We start from the raw sequence: 18,348 nt of genomic DNA, 5'->3' as shown, positions 1-18,348 counted from the left end.
ACTAACCAATTTTCAAAGGAATACAAATTAATTCTACATGTATTCTTTGGAAATGAAATCCATATGTGTTAAATTCTGATTTAAAACAAAGTCCAGTGGTACCACCCCACCTGCAGGGTATCTGTTCCAAGATCCCACCAGCGAATGCTTGAGACCACAGACAATACCAAACCCTATATATACTGTTTTTTTCCTGTAGGTAAATGCCTATGAGAAAGTTTAATATATAAATTAGGCACAGTAAGAGATTAACAAGAAGAGGTAATAAAATATACCAATGCTAACAATATACTATATTAAAAGTTATGTGAGTGTGGTCTTTCTCAGAATATCTTATTGTACTGTTTTCAGCATTTTTCTTCTTGTGATGATGTGAGATGATCAAATTTTACAGCATGAGATGAAGTGAGATGAATGACCTAGGCATTGTGACATATTATTAAGCTACTATTGACTTTCCAATGATGTCAGATAGAGGATCCTCTGATTTTGGACCTTGGGTAACTGAAACAGGGTAAAGTGAAAGCACACATTAAGCAGGACTACTATACTGAATAAACAGACTTGAGAAAAATTATGAAAAGAGAATGCCCATGTTGAACAGAGTACCATGCACAAGCTACCAATCACAGGGGAGGATGAAACACTCTGTCTATTGCATCTTGGTATGGGAGTCACCAAGGAAAATGCAAAACAGTTAAGCTGTGGATAGAACACTGCTTTACTCAGGGAAGAGACAGAGCAAGATGCATTTCAATAAAAGGTGTTGGTCTTCCATAACTAGGGAGTCTCTTCTTGCAGACCACACTGGGCAATTGATCCATAGACATTTCTTGTGTCATAGTAGAAAGACTTCAACCTCTCCTCACAGGACAAATGTAACAGTGGAGTTGGTTAGGTACCATGTGACTCACAGGTTTCAAGCAGAGACAAAGAGCATTCATTGAGACTGGAACAGGAAAAGTACTCCCACACAAGATGATAAGCTCAGCAGAGGCTGTGTAGGCCTTTCACAACTCTTGGTAAGAAATGTTCCAGGCCCAAAACCCATTCTTATACTGTCTAGTAGGAGGTTATAAAATGGAATGCATATTTTAACAAATTAATTTAATTTTTGACAAATATAAATTATATGTTCTTTAGGATCACTGTATTATATTTTACTTAAATTATTACATATTGAAAAAGGAAACAAAACATTTTTCGTAATTCCAGACTACATTTTTTTTTTTTTTAATTTATGATAGGCACACAGTGAGAGAGAGAGAGGCAGAGACACAGGCAGAGGGAAAAGCAGGCTCCATGCACCAGGAGCCCGACATGGGATTCGATCCCGGGTCTCCAGGATTGCGCCCTGGGCCAAAGGCAGGCTCTAAACCGCTGCGCCACCCAGGGATCCCCAGACTACATTTTTTGTCTTTTTTCCTCAATATATATATATTTTTTTAATTTTTTTGTATTTTTTCTCTCAGGGCCATAAAGTAAGAAAAATACAAGTTTTTCAAATTCAAACGTTTCTAAACATTTATAATGAGTTCGTTTACTTTTTCTTTTGATTCAACCAAATGGAGAAAGCTTCTATCACAAAACTCAAGGCTTCTCAAGTAATTAATATATTTTTTTCTTTTCTTGTCTGTCATGGTAAGCATCCTCTTGAATCAATGTTAGATGTTAGCAACAAAGCTCTTTCATTTTCTGGAAAAATAAAATTGAAAATGGCCATCTGTTCAACCTTCTGTTATCAGAGCTGTCTCCTAGTTGTGTGTCTGTAGCATATTTTCAGAAGTGCAGGGGGAAGAGGTGACTAATATAAAAATATGTTTGTTACTGTAATCTGTAATAGTTTAGAAATACATAAAAATAAAAGAATAATCATTAATTAGGTAAAATTTTAGTTTAAACAACTTTTATAGTAGTTTTTAAAAAGAGGAGTCATTTAATATCAGGTACCATCATCTTTAATATGCTTCCTTTTACTATTTAATCCTGATAAAAATGAGAACTAACAAGACTTAAAAATAACTTTTCAATAATTCAGGGCCTTCATGAGTATAACTGAGATTACAAAAGCTAAGTTGCAATCTTTCTTTTTTTCAATCTCTTAACATTGTCTTATAATTTTGGTGCATATAGAAAAACTAAATAGAATTAAAAATAACTAAAAATTAATTTGACATGTTTAATATATAAACAAATAGATCCTAGAATTTAAATGAAAATAAAATCTCAATGTTAAATAAACTAAAGCAGCACAAAATATGCATTGATTGCCCTCATAGCTGTAAATGAGAACATGAGTAGAAAAATTGATTAGAAGGAAATTCAGATAATGATTTTAATGTGGTTGTTTTGTATGGTAGTCTTACAATATCAAATAATTTCTTATTGTTATAATGCCTATAAGAAGCATCAATCTATTAAAAATATTTCTTGAAATATCAGTATGAATCATTTCCCTAATGATGGGTGATCTCTTTAAAAAGGATGTGGACATTTTTGAAAATGTACCAAATATCTTAATAGCAGACCATCTGGGTGTAAAATAATAACGATGTACTAGGAAAAAAAAAAAGAGTAACCCGAATTTCTCCATCCATTTCTCATATGTTTATCTAACTAGGACTCTGTGCTAGGATATTGATTGTGTCTTAATCCAGAATTTTAGAAGAGTGATAAGAAAATTACCACTACAAGATATCACTAACCCAATCATCCATCAAGGATAGTTGGGAGAAGTTAGAAAAACCTAAATCTAAAACTTTATCTTCTGTTTAAAATATATATGTAAAAGTGGGTCAGATTTTCTTAGGGCTTAAGTTATTGGTATATCAGTGATCATTCTCCAATTGGTACATGTGATGCTTAAATGGCAATTATTTATAGTTTTTGGTTTTGTTTTTTTCGCCTAATCAACTGTCCTTAGCATACCATGTGATCTATTCCTTGAATTTGTGTGAATAAGTCATGTGGTTTCACAATATCAAGTAATTCCAATGGAAAGCAATTTAAATCACTGCCCTGTTTATATATACTTTCAAATACCACTATTAATGTTTTATTGTATTTGTGTATATCTTGGTCATTTGTCTGTAAAATGTCGGCAGAAATTTTTATTTTTATATCACCTATATGATTTTTCCTTTGAGAAGGAAATAGGATTTTTGTTTTACATATATCCTTTTCCTATTACCATGCTCATTTATTCTTGCAATAAAACAGAAGTTTTAATTTTTTAGTTTCATTTTGTGTATTCAGATTTCATTTATGATAAATTAACACTGAATAAATCTAAATAGTAAAACCTGTGATTTTTTTTTTAACAGGAACTTTTGGTGAATTTTCCAAAAAATTCTATTGGGTAATTCTAAATTATATATATTGATTTTCTCTACCAAAATGGGTATTTTAAATAAACAATTTATTTTCATCTTTCTTAATTCTTCTGTCATGAAAATTTAATGAGTATTTAGCTTTTTTATATTTATTTTAGTTTGCTATCAAATCTTCACTTAAAAACTGTAAGTTATTACATCATGTGCTTATATGCTTTAAATAATTCCTAAAGTTTTGTAGTTATCTATCCTCTGCACAAGTGGAAAATGTAGCTTATATTAGAATAGGTTACATGTTAAATGTCATTTTTAGCTTCAAAATAATTACATGATGGAGAGCTACTTTCTTAAGGAAATCATGTTTCAGGAAGCCCCGTGTCACATAGATGCTGGGAATCCAGCTCAGTCCCTTCTGATTCCTGAAGAACTGTGTCATGTTGCCTTCTTGACAGTGATCCCTCAGCACACAATATATCATTTGAAAAGTGTATCTCTTGCATGAAATTTTTATTGAAATTCATAAGGGGAGTACATCCCTCACACATAGCACTCTTACCAACAAAAAGCTGTAATAGTTTAGTAATGGGATTGACTGCTTTCTACTGATTTTCTTTTCAAATGTGTAGAGTTTACAGAAGGTAAGAATTAGAGTGCAAGTGTTTATCAGAGTAATAACAGATCCACAATACAATAGTCTCATTGTATCATTCTAAACCCAAGTTCCTCACTTAAGTTTGGCTTCATATGAGGTATGTATACATGAATTCTATGTATCAGACATTCTTCCATTGCAGGAAGACCCTTTTTTCTCTTTCTCTATTAATCTTGTCTCACCTACTTTCTAACTTCTAGGAACTTGACATTAATGAATCCCATGCTTACCTTAAGGTACAATATATTACTTCATTCCTTTTATATAGAATTTATCATCTCCTTCTGTTATGTCAAAAGGCTTTTAAGAATGAAGGAGAGTGCTATTAGACTCCATTTTAACTAGAAACTTTTTATAATTTTTAAGATAATCTCTGTGGGTCTCTTTTTTTCTGCTTAGTCTTAGGGTGATACATATTGGAGTATGAATGGAACATTTAGACTTAAGGGAAGATTGCTATTCATTGATGTGAATTTTTCAGTGGCTACATACAGTTATAGCAAAAAAAAAAAAAAAAAAAATCCTTCAGGCTTCTGTGTGGGATGGAATCTGGGGCAGATGCTACAGATAATGGTGTCATGACCATAGTGGTAGGCATGGAGGTGATGAGAAGTTGTGTGGCCTTTGATGCATTTTAGAGGTCATAGAACTAACAGGACTTTATAAAAAAATGTATTTAAGACACTGCTTTCAACTATTTTGGCTATATACCCAGAAGTGACATTATGGTAACCCTATTTTAAATTTTTTAAGAACCTCCATATGTATTCCATAATAGCTGCACTGTTTTACATTCTCATTAAAAAGTCACAAGGTTTCCAATTTCTGTACATTCTTTTCAACACTTGTTATTTTCTGGGTTTTGGGGGGTATTTTTTTGATAATAGCCATTCTAATGGGTATGAGATGATATCTTATTGTGGTTTTGATTTGCATTTCTTGAATGATTACTGGTGTTAAGCTTGTGAATATGCATATACTTCTTACCCATGTGTAGCTCTTCTCTGAAGAATATCTATTCAAGTCCCTTGCCCTTTTAAAAATGTAGTTATTTGCATTCTTCACTGGTGCATTGTAAGAGTTATTTATATATTCAGAGCATTAGCCCCTTAATAGATATATGACCTGCAAATATTTTCTCCCATTCCATTGGTTGCCTGCTCATTCCACTAAATGTGTCCTTTGATGTACTGAAGTTTTATTTATTTATTTTTTCATTTATTTTTTTTTAATTTTTATTTATTTATGATAGTCACACAGAGAGAGAGAGAGAGGCAGAGACATACGCAGAGGGAGAAGCAGGTTCCATGCACCAGGAGCCTGACGTGGGATTCGATCCCGGGTCTCCAGGATCGTGCCCTGGGCCAAAGGCAGGCACCAAACCGCTGAGCCACCCAGGGATCCCTGAAGTTTTAAAATTTGATGTTGTTGCACTTGTTTATTTTTGCTTCTGTTGCCTATGTTTCTATGTTTCTAATGTCATATCCAAGAAATCACTGCCAAATCCAATGTCATGATGTTTTCCCTTTATGTTTTCTTCTAGGAAGTTTATAGTTTGAGGTCTTATAGTTAGGTCTTTAATTCACTTTGAGTTAATTTTTGTATGGTGTAAGGTAAATGTGCAAGTACATTCCTTTGTATGTGTGGATCCAGTTTTCCCAATGCCTTTTGTTGAAGATGCTGTCTTTTCCCCATTCTGTGATCTTGGTACACCTGACAGAAATCATTGGATCATTAAACAGAAGCTTATTTCTGGGCTCTACACTATCTTTTTAAAATTATCTACTTAATGTTACTTCACATTTCTGAGGCTTTGTTCATTTCATTCTTCCTGTTTTTAGACTATAAAATCTCCACAGATCCATCTTCAAGTCACTGATTATTTCTTCTGTCAACTCAAATCTACTGTTGAATCCTTATAGTGAAATTTTTACTTCAGTTACTAAATTTTCAGCTCCAGAATTTCAAATTAGTTTAAAAAAATAATTCTACATCTTTATCAAAATTTTCTCCTTGGTAAGTACAGTTAGTCATCATGCTTTTTCTTTACTTCTTAAAAAGGTTTATTTCTTTGAAGATACTTATAATAGCTGTTTTGAGATCTTTGCCAGCTAAGTATGACATCTAATCTCTTCTAAAGGCAGTTTTTCTTGTGTTATATTTCATGTGTACGTAATAATTCTGCCTTCTTCATGTCTTACTATTGCTTTTAACTAGATACTTTAGATAACATATTATAGCAAATCTGGATACTGATCCCCCTCTCTAGGACTTGTGTTTTTGTTTATTTTTTTTAGTGACTTAGCTATAGTATTTTAATAAATTGTAGGCCTACTACAGTATCCAGCCCCTGAGCTCACTCTTCAGAAAGTGTAACCTTGGGCATGTGCTCTGTCACCCTGGAATGAGAATGGTTTAACAGATCTCCTTCCAATCACTTCCTTCCCTAATCTCTCCATTAAGTTATCTTTGTCTGTCTCTAGTGATATCTCACTCAGTTGTTAGCATTCAATAATACCTAGCTGATTTCCTCATTATTTTTGGCAGTTCATTTGGAGCATAAATACTCTATATTAATTCAATTAAATTTGACTCATTTAGGGTCACCTGATGGCTTAGTTGTTAAGCATCTACTTTCAGCTCAGGTCATGATCCCAAGGTCCTAGAATGGAGCCCCGAATTGGGCTCTCTGCTTGGTGGGGAGCTTGATTCATCCTCACCCTCTGCTGCTTCTCCTGCTTGTGCTCTCTTGCTCTGTCAAATAAATAAAATAAAAATTATAAACAAACAAACAAACAAACTTGACTCCTTTATAGAGATAGTTTTTGTTGCTGAGCTCTCTGTTCTTATGATCTCTCTCACCCCTGGATAAAATTTCTGAACCACTATTTCAGAGGTTATGATGAGTACAGTGGCCTCTTTTCTTGGAGTTAAACTTTGTTCATAAACAAAGTGCTAGGTGGGAATTGTATCTTTCTTCTTGGCTTATCTCTTCTGACATGGAACCTCCATCCTAAAAGTAGCTAAGGTAGAGACAACTGAGAATCAATTTTTCTTATCTGCTATCCTAGGCATAAAACCAGCATCTATGAATCATGGGTGGGTTGAGGAAGGTAAACCCCCCTTTCTAAAGACTATTATTTATTTATTTATTCATTCATTCATTCATTCATTCATGAAAGACACAAAGAGAGGCAGAGACATAGACAGAGGGAGAATCAGGCTCCCAGTGGGGAGCCTGATGCAGGACTCAATCCCAGGACCGCAGAACCATGACTTGAACAAAAGTCAGACACTCAACCATTGAACTACCCAGGCTCCCCAAGCAAAGTAACCCATAATCTCTTTCCCATATTACCTGGAACTTAGGCTTTGTAACACAAAATGTGTGGAAGATCAGAAATGCTGGAGGGCAGCCTCTCCCTGAGAAATTCTGTAACCCTTGACTGAAACTAAGAAGACAGCCTCTTTTATCAAACCAGAACTTTTTATTTTTTGTTTGTTTTTCAATTTTAATTCTAACATAATTGACAAATATACAATATATTCAACAATTCTATACATTACTAAGTGCTCATCATGATAAGTGTTCTCTTAATTCCTTCACCTTTTCTTTCTTTCTGGAAACCATCAGTTTGTTCTCTATATTTACATAAAGAATCTGTTTAATTTTTTTCTTTGTTCATTTGTTTTGTTTCTTAAATTCTATATATGAGTGAAATCATATGGCACTTGAGAAGACACATCTTAACCACCCTTAACTATAGTGTACTGAGAATTTATTTATTTAAGATTTATTCAAGACCACCCTTATTTGTCCATTTAAGAGATAGTCATTCAAATCTTAATAGCTCCCTTTACATTTGAAAAAAGATTTTTTACATTGACAAATGGAGAAATTAGTTATATATTTATATTACAAATTTAATAATTATATTAATAACTATAATTTAAAATAACAGTAGAAAATGCTCCTAAATCCTAAATTCTACTCCTAAATTACACTGTTTACTGACTGAAATTTAAAAAAAACTTGAAGAAAACAGAAAAAGACTATGCTTATAGGTGCTTACAATGTGGAAGACATAGATCTAAAACTCTCAGTTTATTAGTGCATTTCATCCTCATAGCAATTCTGTGAAAAAGGAATTAATATTATTTTAATTTACATTAAAAAGCACTGAGATATAAGAAATTTAAGAAACTTACTCATAGCCATGTATACACAAGGTCAGAGTAGGGATTTCATACCTGCAGTCTGTCTCTGGATGAGGTGATATTGATCACTACAATGTCACTTCTGTTATAATGAGCATTTACTCTATACTAAGTACTATTCTAGGCACTTGTAGTATCTCATTTAAATTTTACAACACTTCTAGGAGCTAGATACTATTTTTATCTTCAAATAGAGATGAGAAAAATATTCTAGAGGCTTGAAATATGGTTAGTGCACTGCATGCAAGTTTTTTTTTTTAACTGAACTGATAAGGTTTAATTTTATTTCATTGCTTTTGCACTAAATGAAACCACCATATTCTGGGTTAAATTTTAATATCCAAAAGGTGTGGGTAAGGAATGGCATAAACAAAGAAGGGACTAGTGCTAGGTAAGTCTAGTGAAGCAGTTGTCATCTAGAAGGTCTGGGGCTTTGCAACATAAGCCTTTATTTTAAGAGTAAATAAACAGTAGATATTAATGACATGATCTGATTTTCCCCCCTTCCTAAATAATAAAAGCAAAACAAAACAATCAAAAAACCCACCATGACTTTATCACGAAGAATGATTGTGACACACACTGTACAAGTTTATAAATCAGTTAGATCTCTATTACAATATCCAAGGGAAAGTATGATAGAAAGTTAAAGATTTCTTTGAATGGGATGATTCAAGAAAAAAATTAAGGTATTATCGGTTTTTTATTAAGTTATTATGTTTTAATAAAGGATTGAAGGACGCTTGGGTGGCTCAGCAATTGAGCGTCTGCCTTTGGCTGAGAGTATGATCCCAGGGTCTAGGATCAAGTGCCATATCGGGCTCCCTGTAAGGAGCCTGCTTCTTCCTCTGCCTAGGTTTCTGCCTCTCTCTGTGTGTCTCTAATGAATAAATAAAATGTTTTTTAAAAAAAATAAAATCCAATAAAACCCAAAATTGGATTTGGAAGTATACAGGATGAAGAAGAATAAAGTGTGAAGGATTGTGACATTCAAAACTTGATGGATAGTTTTTCCATTTCTGAGATAGAAAACAATAGAAGAGGTACTGGTTTGAAGGGAAGTTCAAAAAATTATTTAAAGTTCTTAGTACATACTAGACATCAATAGAAATTAATCTCATTTCGTAACTTCATTTAAGTTTTTTCTAGGAGTGGTGTTTGAAAGAAGAGAAAAATAGATATTTCTTCTCAAAGTCTTAAAAGAAATTCTAACATATGGAATAGAAAAAAACAATTTCATAGGTTTCCCCAAAATGTATCATAAAGAAGATTTATGGTACCTAAATGTTTTACATTATTCTTTGGAATTCTTTGTTTCATAGACAAAATGTCTTATGACAACAAAAACATTTACTTTTTATTCGGTCTTCATTTCATGCTGTCTGTTGTATTATGGCTTATATACGAGGTATGACATATTCCATCCAGAGTCATTCTTGACATTTCCAGGATTTATTCCTTCCAAAGCATTTTATCAAAATGCACCTACTTTCATTTACAATTCGTTTTCAACCTTGAAAAATATTTTTTTTTACCTTAGAGTTCAGGTGATCTCCAATACAGACATATTGCGAATGTTGTGTTCTTACTATCATATGTAAACTGAAACATCTATGGGTTGTTTCATAAATTAATACTCATTTAATTGATAAGTTATATTCTCAAAGCTTACTTATTTTTTTATGATTCCCTAAAGTATTTTGGTAAATGACAATATTTTATAATCAAGCTTCTACTTTTCTAGAAAAGAGACAGAAAAAAAAAAGAGGAAGAGGAACAGCAAAAGAGAAAGAAAATTCACTGCATCATTAGGCAAATAATCTTGTATATATTTCAAAACAAAGTTTATATATGTATATTACTTCTGAAAACCTAGAAGAACTTTTTCCTAGAAGATTATTGGTAATCCATGCCAAGATAAAAGCACTAAATCTTTAATAATATATATCACAAAGAATAAACTTTAATAATGTGAGTATATCATTAGCCAAACAATTTCAAGTACTTCATGATGATACCATAACAAGGGTTATGAAAACAAATACATTATGAAAAAAAAAGTCTAGAATCCACTAGAAATTTTCTGTGGGATACAGCCTTAGATCATGTTCAAAGATTTGTGGATTTTCTCAGAACTTCATTGCAATGTAGAACATTATCAAATACAGAAAAGCTGTTATTAAAAATCTTGCAGGAAATTAGGAGCATAATGCTATACTGAAGATATCCAGGATTCCACAAATGTTTATGTTTGCTTTTGTGATTGTTTTAATTTTCTAAGTGAAATATAATATAATTTCATTAGCTGGAAAGACAGGCAGAAAAAAAGACTTTGGAAATGTGAGGAGAAAGTAGAAAGTATGGTAGTTTCTAGGGGAGAAAATAAATCAGTGATCCAAGGAAATACAGTGTGATTGCTCAGGCACAGTAGATTTATCATTATAAATTTAAAGTGAGATCACTCACTACTATATAGTTTTGTGTGTTTCTCCAGCCACATTCAGGTTCGGTTCACCAGAGCAGTCACAAAACTAGTGAAGGGCTGATTTAAATAGCATTAGAAATTTGCCATCAAGTAGGAAAATGTAACAGAAGAGTAAGTTACTTGGGATTGTATATGAGGATAGTTTTAAAGATTCACCATGGAATTTAACCTGAGTAAAGAGGGAAGAAATGACCATAGATAATAAGAGACTATGAAAGATAGTGTAGAAAAATTGTTAGTTTGGGATGCCTGGGTAGCTCAGCAGTTGAGTGTCTTCTGCCTTCAGCTCAAGGGGTGATCCTGGAATCCGGATCGAGTCCCACAACCAGCTCCCTGCATGGAGCCTGCTTCTCCCTCTGCCTGTGTCTCTGCCTCTGTTGTGTGTGTGTGTGTGTGGGTGTGTTTCTCATGAACAAATAAATAAATCTTAAAAAAAATTGTTAGTTTAATGGTAATAGAAAATGAGCAAAAAAGACAGGAGATGGTGGGTGGTCAGAGAGTGAAATGCATAAATTGACACTATATAGGGGTTGCATTTATTGGTAATGCCAAAGTCTGAACAGAAGTGAATATGAGGTAAAATAGACAAGATTGCTGAAACAGAAAAGTCTAAAAAGCTAACAGCCCTGTGATTTCAGTTTCATCTATGTGTATTTAAACTACTAAAATCAAATTTGAAGTAGTTGGTGGAAAAGGATAGTGAGGCATTTGCTAAAATAATTAAGAAATAAAGTGTAAGAGGAACCTATGAATGATTAGAAGAAGGAAAGACAGTTAATAATAAAAGCTGGTGAGGTGAGGGTTTATGCTCAGAATCTGGTTGTTGGGGGAGGAAATCCATGAAAAAGCAATGAGAATCACAGAGGCCACCTTTAGTAAGTTTTCTAAAGCAGTTGCTCTAAGAAAAGAGAGGCCCGGGGTCAAGGGACAAAACTTACAAACAAACAAATACCTATCTAAAGTTAGTCAAGCAGAGGAAAACGTTGAGGCACTCTTGGTCACTACTGCACTTCCGTTCCTAAGTACATCTGTGTGATGCTGGTAGGGGAATAAGTAAAAAAGGCTAAATGGGGAACAGAACCCCTAAAGAATCTGAGTTTTATTAAAACAAGCAATAAAGTAAATATTCAGGTAAGTGGTTGAGAAAAGAGAAGACTCTGCTGCTGATGGACTGTGGAATTCAGTGTAGCCAGATAGAGAATTCGGGAGATGGCAAGAGATGAGAAATGGTAACCATAATCAGGATGTGTGAATAACTTGGTAGCAATTAGAAATCAAGAGATAAGGGCTGAGTCGAGGATTTGAGGCATCTTGTGGAGATATAAGACTATTTGTTTACAGAGATACAAGACATAATGACATCAATCCTGGGAATGCAAAACAGATAAGGGTGATGAGGCTCTGAAAAATGAGAAAAATAAGTAGATAGGTTTCCAAAATTCCCTGATTCCTACTGATGAAATTGAGGAAACCAAGAAACTATGCATTGCCCCAAATGTGGAATCTCATTGTTCCTTAAAGATGGTGAACAGAAAATTTGTAGCACTGTGGTCTTAATATTTGGTCACTGGCTGTATTGTAACTACTGTGAGGAAGAGATCAGATCTTCTCTAAAGAAGGGAGACTTCTCTCCAGGATATGTAGGGGTCCGGGTAAGCTGGGATGAAGCCAGATTCAACTGAACCACTCAGTTTTTCATTGAGGAGAAGAGGCTCAAGAGATCACATGCTGTGACCACTTCTGGATTTAATCAAAACAGTCCTTTACATTTCACATATTGAATGGCTGAAAATTTTAATAAAATAAATAGCACTCTTCTATTACAAAGTTACTTTGAATCACAGATAACCTCTTTATTAGTGAGAAATTTAAAAAGCAGATAAATGTATTCTCAAAATACAGAAGCAAGCGACTAGTTTACAAAATAAATAATAAATAAATATTTGATACTTACGCTCAATATAACTGAGCCTATTGCACATAATCTGAAAATATAATAGGGATGATTTGTCCCTCCTCTCATGGACCTAGTGGTGTATAAATAAGCAGATCAGCGAGGTTTACATTACAACATGATATACATTGAACGTTGATCCTGATTTCCTAGAAATATGTATTTAGAAGTCATAAAACAATTTTAGGAATTAGTATTTTCTCATAAAAATATTACCATAATTGGATATTATGATCTGAGTAAAAATGCAGCATCAAATTATATGTATTAGCAGACTGTCAGAAATACCAAAATTTAATAACTATACTTTGCAATCATTTTAGTGAAAAAGTAAAAAAGCAAAATTATTCAATCTTTAAAAGTAGAAAAACTGGAAAAAATAAAATAAATATAAGTAGAAAAACTGTACAGTGCAAGTACAGTAAAAATTAGTGGCCCCAAACTGTCATTATTGTATATAATGACATGTATATATAACATGTATGTCGTTTCATATCTATAATCTACAACAACTGGGTGACATCACTAAGGAGCACACTTGATGGGATGAGCACTGGGTGTTATACTATCAGTTGGCAAATTGAATTTAAATTTTAAAAAATGTAGTTACCTTTAATAAAAATTTGAAAGTCACATGAGGATGAATTTAATAACCTATTTAAAAAGTAACCATTGATGTGGATTATCTGCTATGGTAATCAATAGCAGCCAGACTTTAAAATAACAAAATGTTTAAGACTAGGTCATTGGAAATAGTTTTACACATACAATCATACATACACACATACCCATTCCATTGGTAAAATAATATGCAATGATAGTACAAGATATTTCTAAGTCATTATTATGTAAAATATGGCAGTGTACTAAACATCTCTAATTTTATCTGAGAAATGTAAAAACATAAATCGTGTTCATGTGTATGTGGGGAGTCATCACTCCTAAACTGTTTTGAGAGGTTGTAATATAGGTGAATAAATTTCTTCTTTCTGTATATAATTATTTAAAATACTGTACAGTAATTATGTTTCTAATTATCATAAAATGAAAGAAAATATTCTTATGAGATGTCTTTTAAAATAGTTTCTTATAGAAAGTTGCAAAAAAATAGAGGTTATTTGGAGGCTGCTTGTGATAAAAAAAATAGTTAATAACTTAATATTTCATAAGATTTTAACCAATGGTATTTACACTGAAAGTTTTGGGGCATTTGGGTAGCTCAGCATTTGAGTGTCTGCCTTTGGCTCAGGTTGTGATCCCAGGGTCCTGGGATCCAGTCTCCATTGGTCTCCCCACAGGGAGCCTGCTTCTCCCTCTGCCTATGTTTCTGCCTTTCTTTGTGTGTCTCTCATAAATAAATAAATAAAATCTTAAAAAGAAAAAAAAAAAAGAAAGCTTTGACATTGATTTTCTTTTCCATCTTTTGTTTCTGTTGATCTTTCACTAACCTTCTCTATATAGACTCTTTCCAAAAACTTCAACTTTAAGACTTGAAATCCTTTCTTTTAATTTAATTATTTTATTTTTTATATTATTACTTTTTAAAGATTTTATTTATTTATTTATGAGAGACAGAGAGAGAGAGAGAGGTAGAGACACAGGCAGAGGGAGAAGCAGGCTCCATGCAGGGAGCCTGATGTGAGACTCGATCCCAGGTCTCCAGGATCATGTCCTGGGCTGAAGACAGCGCTAAACTGCTGGGCCACCGGGGCTGCCCAAGACCTGAAATTCTTAAAGAAGTCACAGGGTGTGCTATAAGAAACAAACAAGAAAAAGGTATGTTTTAGGCCTTGATATGGTGATGGTGTATTGAAGGGCTAATTCTATGACAGTGAGCCTATTTTAGGTTACCTAAACTGCTGTCTTTTTAACACTTGTGTCTTCCATCTCCCTTGGTCATGTACAACACCAGCAACTTGGGCTATTCCAAGGGAAAAACAAATGAACATAGTGTTTGAAATATCTAGTTTTCAGCTTGAGTCTCATTCAACTACAGTTTGGGAACTGATGGATTTTAGAGCATTTCAGTGAACCGATTAAGTGAGAGTTTTAGAATTTTATTTTTAGTAAAGCAAAGAAATGAAGAAAAACATATTATGTTTATATTTTATTTGATAGAAACATGAATAATCCATATTCTAGAAATTCTAGAAAATGAATATGTTCTCTTAAGTTTTGAAACTTTTACACAGTAGCTGTAAATTATGAGAATATTGAAATCAGAACAAATAAACAAATCAATAGAAATTTTATATTAAACTTGATTTCCAAAATAATTTAGGCTCTTAAAATTCAAACAGATCTCTCTAAATCTACATGTACTCCCTCTTGCTCTCCAGTCCATCTTCTACAATGTGGTAAAACTTTTTTTTAGTCTAGCATAAATCTTCCATTTCTTTCTTTACTAGCTGGTTTGTTTTTTGTTTTTTGTTTTTTGTTTTTTTTTGTTGTTGTTGTTGTTTTTTACCAATACCTTGTAGTCTTCAGAAGAACAGCGTCTCTGTGTAAGAGCTTTTGTTGCCTCATCATCTTTGCCTGCTTTATCTCTGGTTCTCCTACATCTTTTGCAGACAGTTTCAGAAGGGTTTCAATTCAAATCATCTACAATATTTTCTCCCCTGCAAACAGTATAGTTTTGCTCTCTACTCTGGCTTTCTTTGATGAAGTGGACTTTGGGGGAAGCCCTATCAGCACATAGGTATGTACAACTAAAATGTGTTAATGCTATAGTTAATCATCACTCACTGGGAACAAAAGCCAATGGGTAAGTACTCCTTCTGTCCAGTGCACAATTTCGAGAATCAGTTTCCATCTTCCTTAAAAAGTCTCCGGAGAGCTAATGCCCAATTTTGCAGTGATGCTGATAAATACTCTGATTAACGCATCTAATACTGCATTTCCTCATTCCCTCCACTTTCTCAAGCCCCTCACTTCTGTTCTTTGAGGTTATTTTCTACAAAAATTATCTGCATATAAATTTATTTTTCAGGATCTACCTTTGGGGAAATCCTAAGACTGTCATCTTAGGTAAATATTTAGTGCTGAAAACTAAGCTAATCAGAAGTCAATAGTGATTAGAAAGTGTGAAATTTCAGACATGGAAAATTCTATATGAAGTCAAGGTCCTGTCTTTGGCCTTAGAAAAGTATACTGTCTGGATACAGAATGAAGGTCCACATCACCATGGCCACTGAAATACTAGGACATTGGCAGAAGCAGCCAACATTCCACTGAGCTATTTATTAATATCTACTAAACCAAATAAAAATAAACCAACAGCAAAGTCCTTCAAAAGTGGTCTCCTTGTTTTTCTAAAGTACAAATGGGAAAATTGTACAAATCTCTCTAAAATTCTATGAGGTATTACGTCTCTTCTGATGTCCATTTCTTGAATTAATCTTTCCCTTTCCTGGATATATATGTTAAGCTAAAAAAGACCCAGCAGCCCTAACTTTAACAAAAACAAATAGTACAACCAAGAATAATAACACCTTCCAAACTAGTCTCATTTATAATAATCACTTAACCTCATAGTCATACAGGCTAGAACATGAAATACTCATCATACATTTCTGTGGTTTTCAAAACTTAGGCTCTTAGGGGAAAATATAACTTGGTAAATACTTCAGGCATTAATGAAATATTAGAGAAAACAAAACAAAACAACACATAACCATGGTCATGGAAAAAAAACCCACACTGATGCACATTTCTTATATCTGAACAATAATCCCATTGCTAAGAGGAAGAAATAAAAGAGGGCAAATAAGTAACAAAAGAAGTTATTAGGTTCCATGAATAGGGGAATTCAGCTCACTGGAGCCAGCAACACCTCAGACTATGTAGATGCAGAGTAAGTCTAGAAAGATAATCTAGCAGTGATTTATATGCTTCCATGAATACAGAAGCAGAAGATAAGTTCCCATACCCACAGTGTGGCAGAGAAAGAGAAAACTGATTTGACAGAAAGAAAGGATTAAATCAACAGACAATAACAAATTATTTATTAATCGATACCCATATGAACAGATAACCAACAGCAGATAGGACGGTGGACCTCTCCATGACACCTAAGAGGAGACATGACTTTAAAATCCAAATGTGTCATGTTAGGTATATAATTTTCCTGAAAATATGATGAAGCTCTAGGAAAAGACAGGGTACATTTGAACTGATGGAAATTTGGTCTCTGCCACCAGAAGGAATGAAATATATAAGATATTAAAATGAATTATGGAAAAACACAAATAGAATTCATTTTAACACCATATGGAACTTTAGGGAACTGAAATTTTCAAATTCTGTGCCAATAAATAACATGTACTACACTGTATGATAATTTTAGTTAATATAGAATTTGAAGACAAATTAATTGTAATGAGATGAAATTTTAGTTGCTGAACTAGAATAAAAATGTTTTAAAAATAATAAATAAAAAATAAAAAATAAAAAACTTAAATCTTCCTAGTTTTGCTTAAGTAATGGCTTGTTGAAAAAATCTTATGCAAACTCTATTGTGTGAATATAGTTCACAGATTTTTTTTTTAAGATTTTATTTATTTATTCATGAGAAACACAGAGAGAAACAGAGACATATACAGAGGGAGGAGAAGCAGGCTTCATGCTGGAGCCTGATGCGAGACTCAATCTCTGAACTCTGAGACCATGTCCTGAGCTGAAGGCAGATACTCAACCACTGAGCCATCCAGGTGTCCCACTGATAAATATTTCTATAGAAGTTCTTCCTCATTTCTGTAAGCTAACCCTAAAACTACAAGTTAAGTTCAACTGGTCAAAGCCTGAAACCATATTTTGAGGCAAACATATTTTTATCAACTTCAAATTATTCCACTGTTTTATTTTTCTCAAATGGATATTTTTTTCAATTCCTATATTCTGATAAAATTTGGATAGGAATTCTCTACTTCTGAAACAAGAGGCTTGATATAAATAGAGATTATATTTAAGTAGATACTATCCACAGAAAGATCAAATGTAAATATTTCCAATATCATACTTTAATAAAGATTTAAAGTAAAAATATGCCACTATTTTTAACATGGGTGATTTAATCTATATATTTCAATAGATAATAAATTATTAATAAGCAATTAAAGAAAAATGTCAAAAAATAATTTCAGTAATTTTTTACTCCCATGTGTAATCATGAAGGGTGAAAAATACAACAGAACTCTTTTTCTTTAAGGATGATGATTATTTTATTTTACTTTTTCCCAACTTTTCATTTAAATTCCAGGTAGTTAACATACAGTGTAATACTAGTTTCCTGTGTAGAATTTAGTAATTCAACACTTGAATACAATACGAGGTGCTCATCATACCAAGTGTCCTCCTTAATCCCTATCACCTATTTTACCCATCCTCACCCACCTCCCCTCTATAACAGAATTCTTTAATATAACTTTTTAATATCTTAGTATTATAAACACTAAGACTAAGTCATCTTAATTGATTAAACTATATTTCTTAATTATCTTAAATATGGTAGTGGTAAGGGGGTAGAGTCAATTCATTTATTTGGGATATACTAAATCATCTGCCCTACACGTTCCTTTTATTTTTCTTCTGAAAATTCAATCAAATTGTGTAGTCAATTACAACACTACTTAATATCAAATTGAAAAAAAAAAAAAAACCTATATAAGAAATACTCTGGGGTAGCCCAGGTGGCACAGCCGTTTAGTGC

The sequence above is a fragment of the Canis aureus genome, chromosome 17 (assembly GCF_053574225.1).
Source record: "Canis aureus isolate CA01 chromosome 17, VMU_Caureus_v.1.0, whole genome shotgun sequence".
Classification (NCBI taxonomy): Eukaryota; Metazoa; Chordata; class Mammalia; order Carnivora; family Canidae; genus Canis; species Canis aureus.
This window is presented reverse-complemented; position numbering follows the sequence as displayed.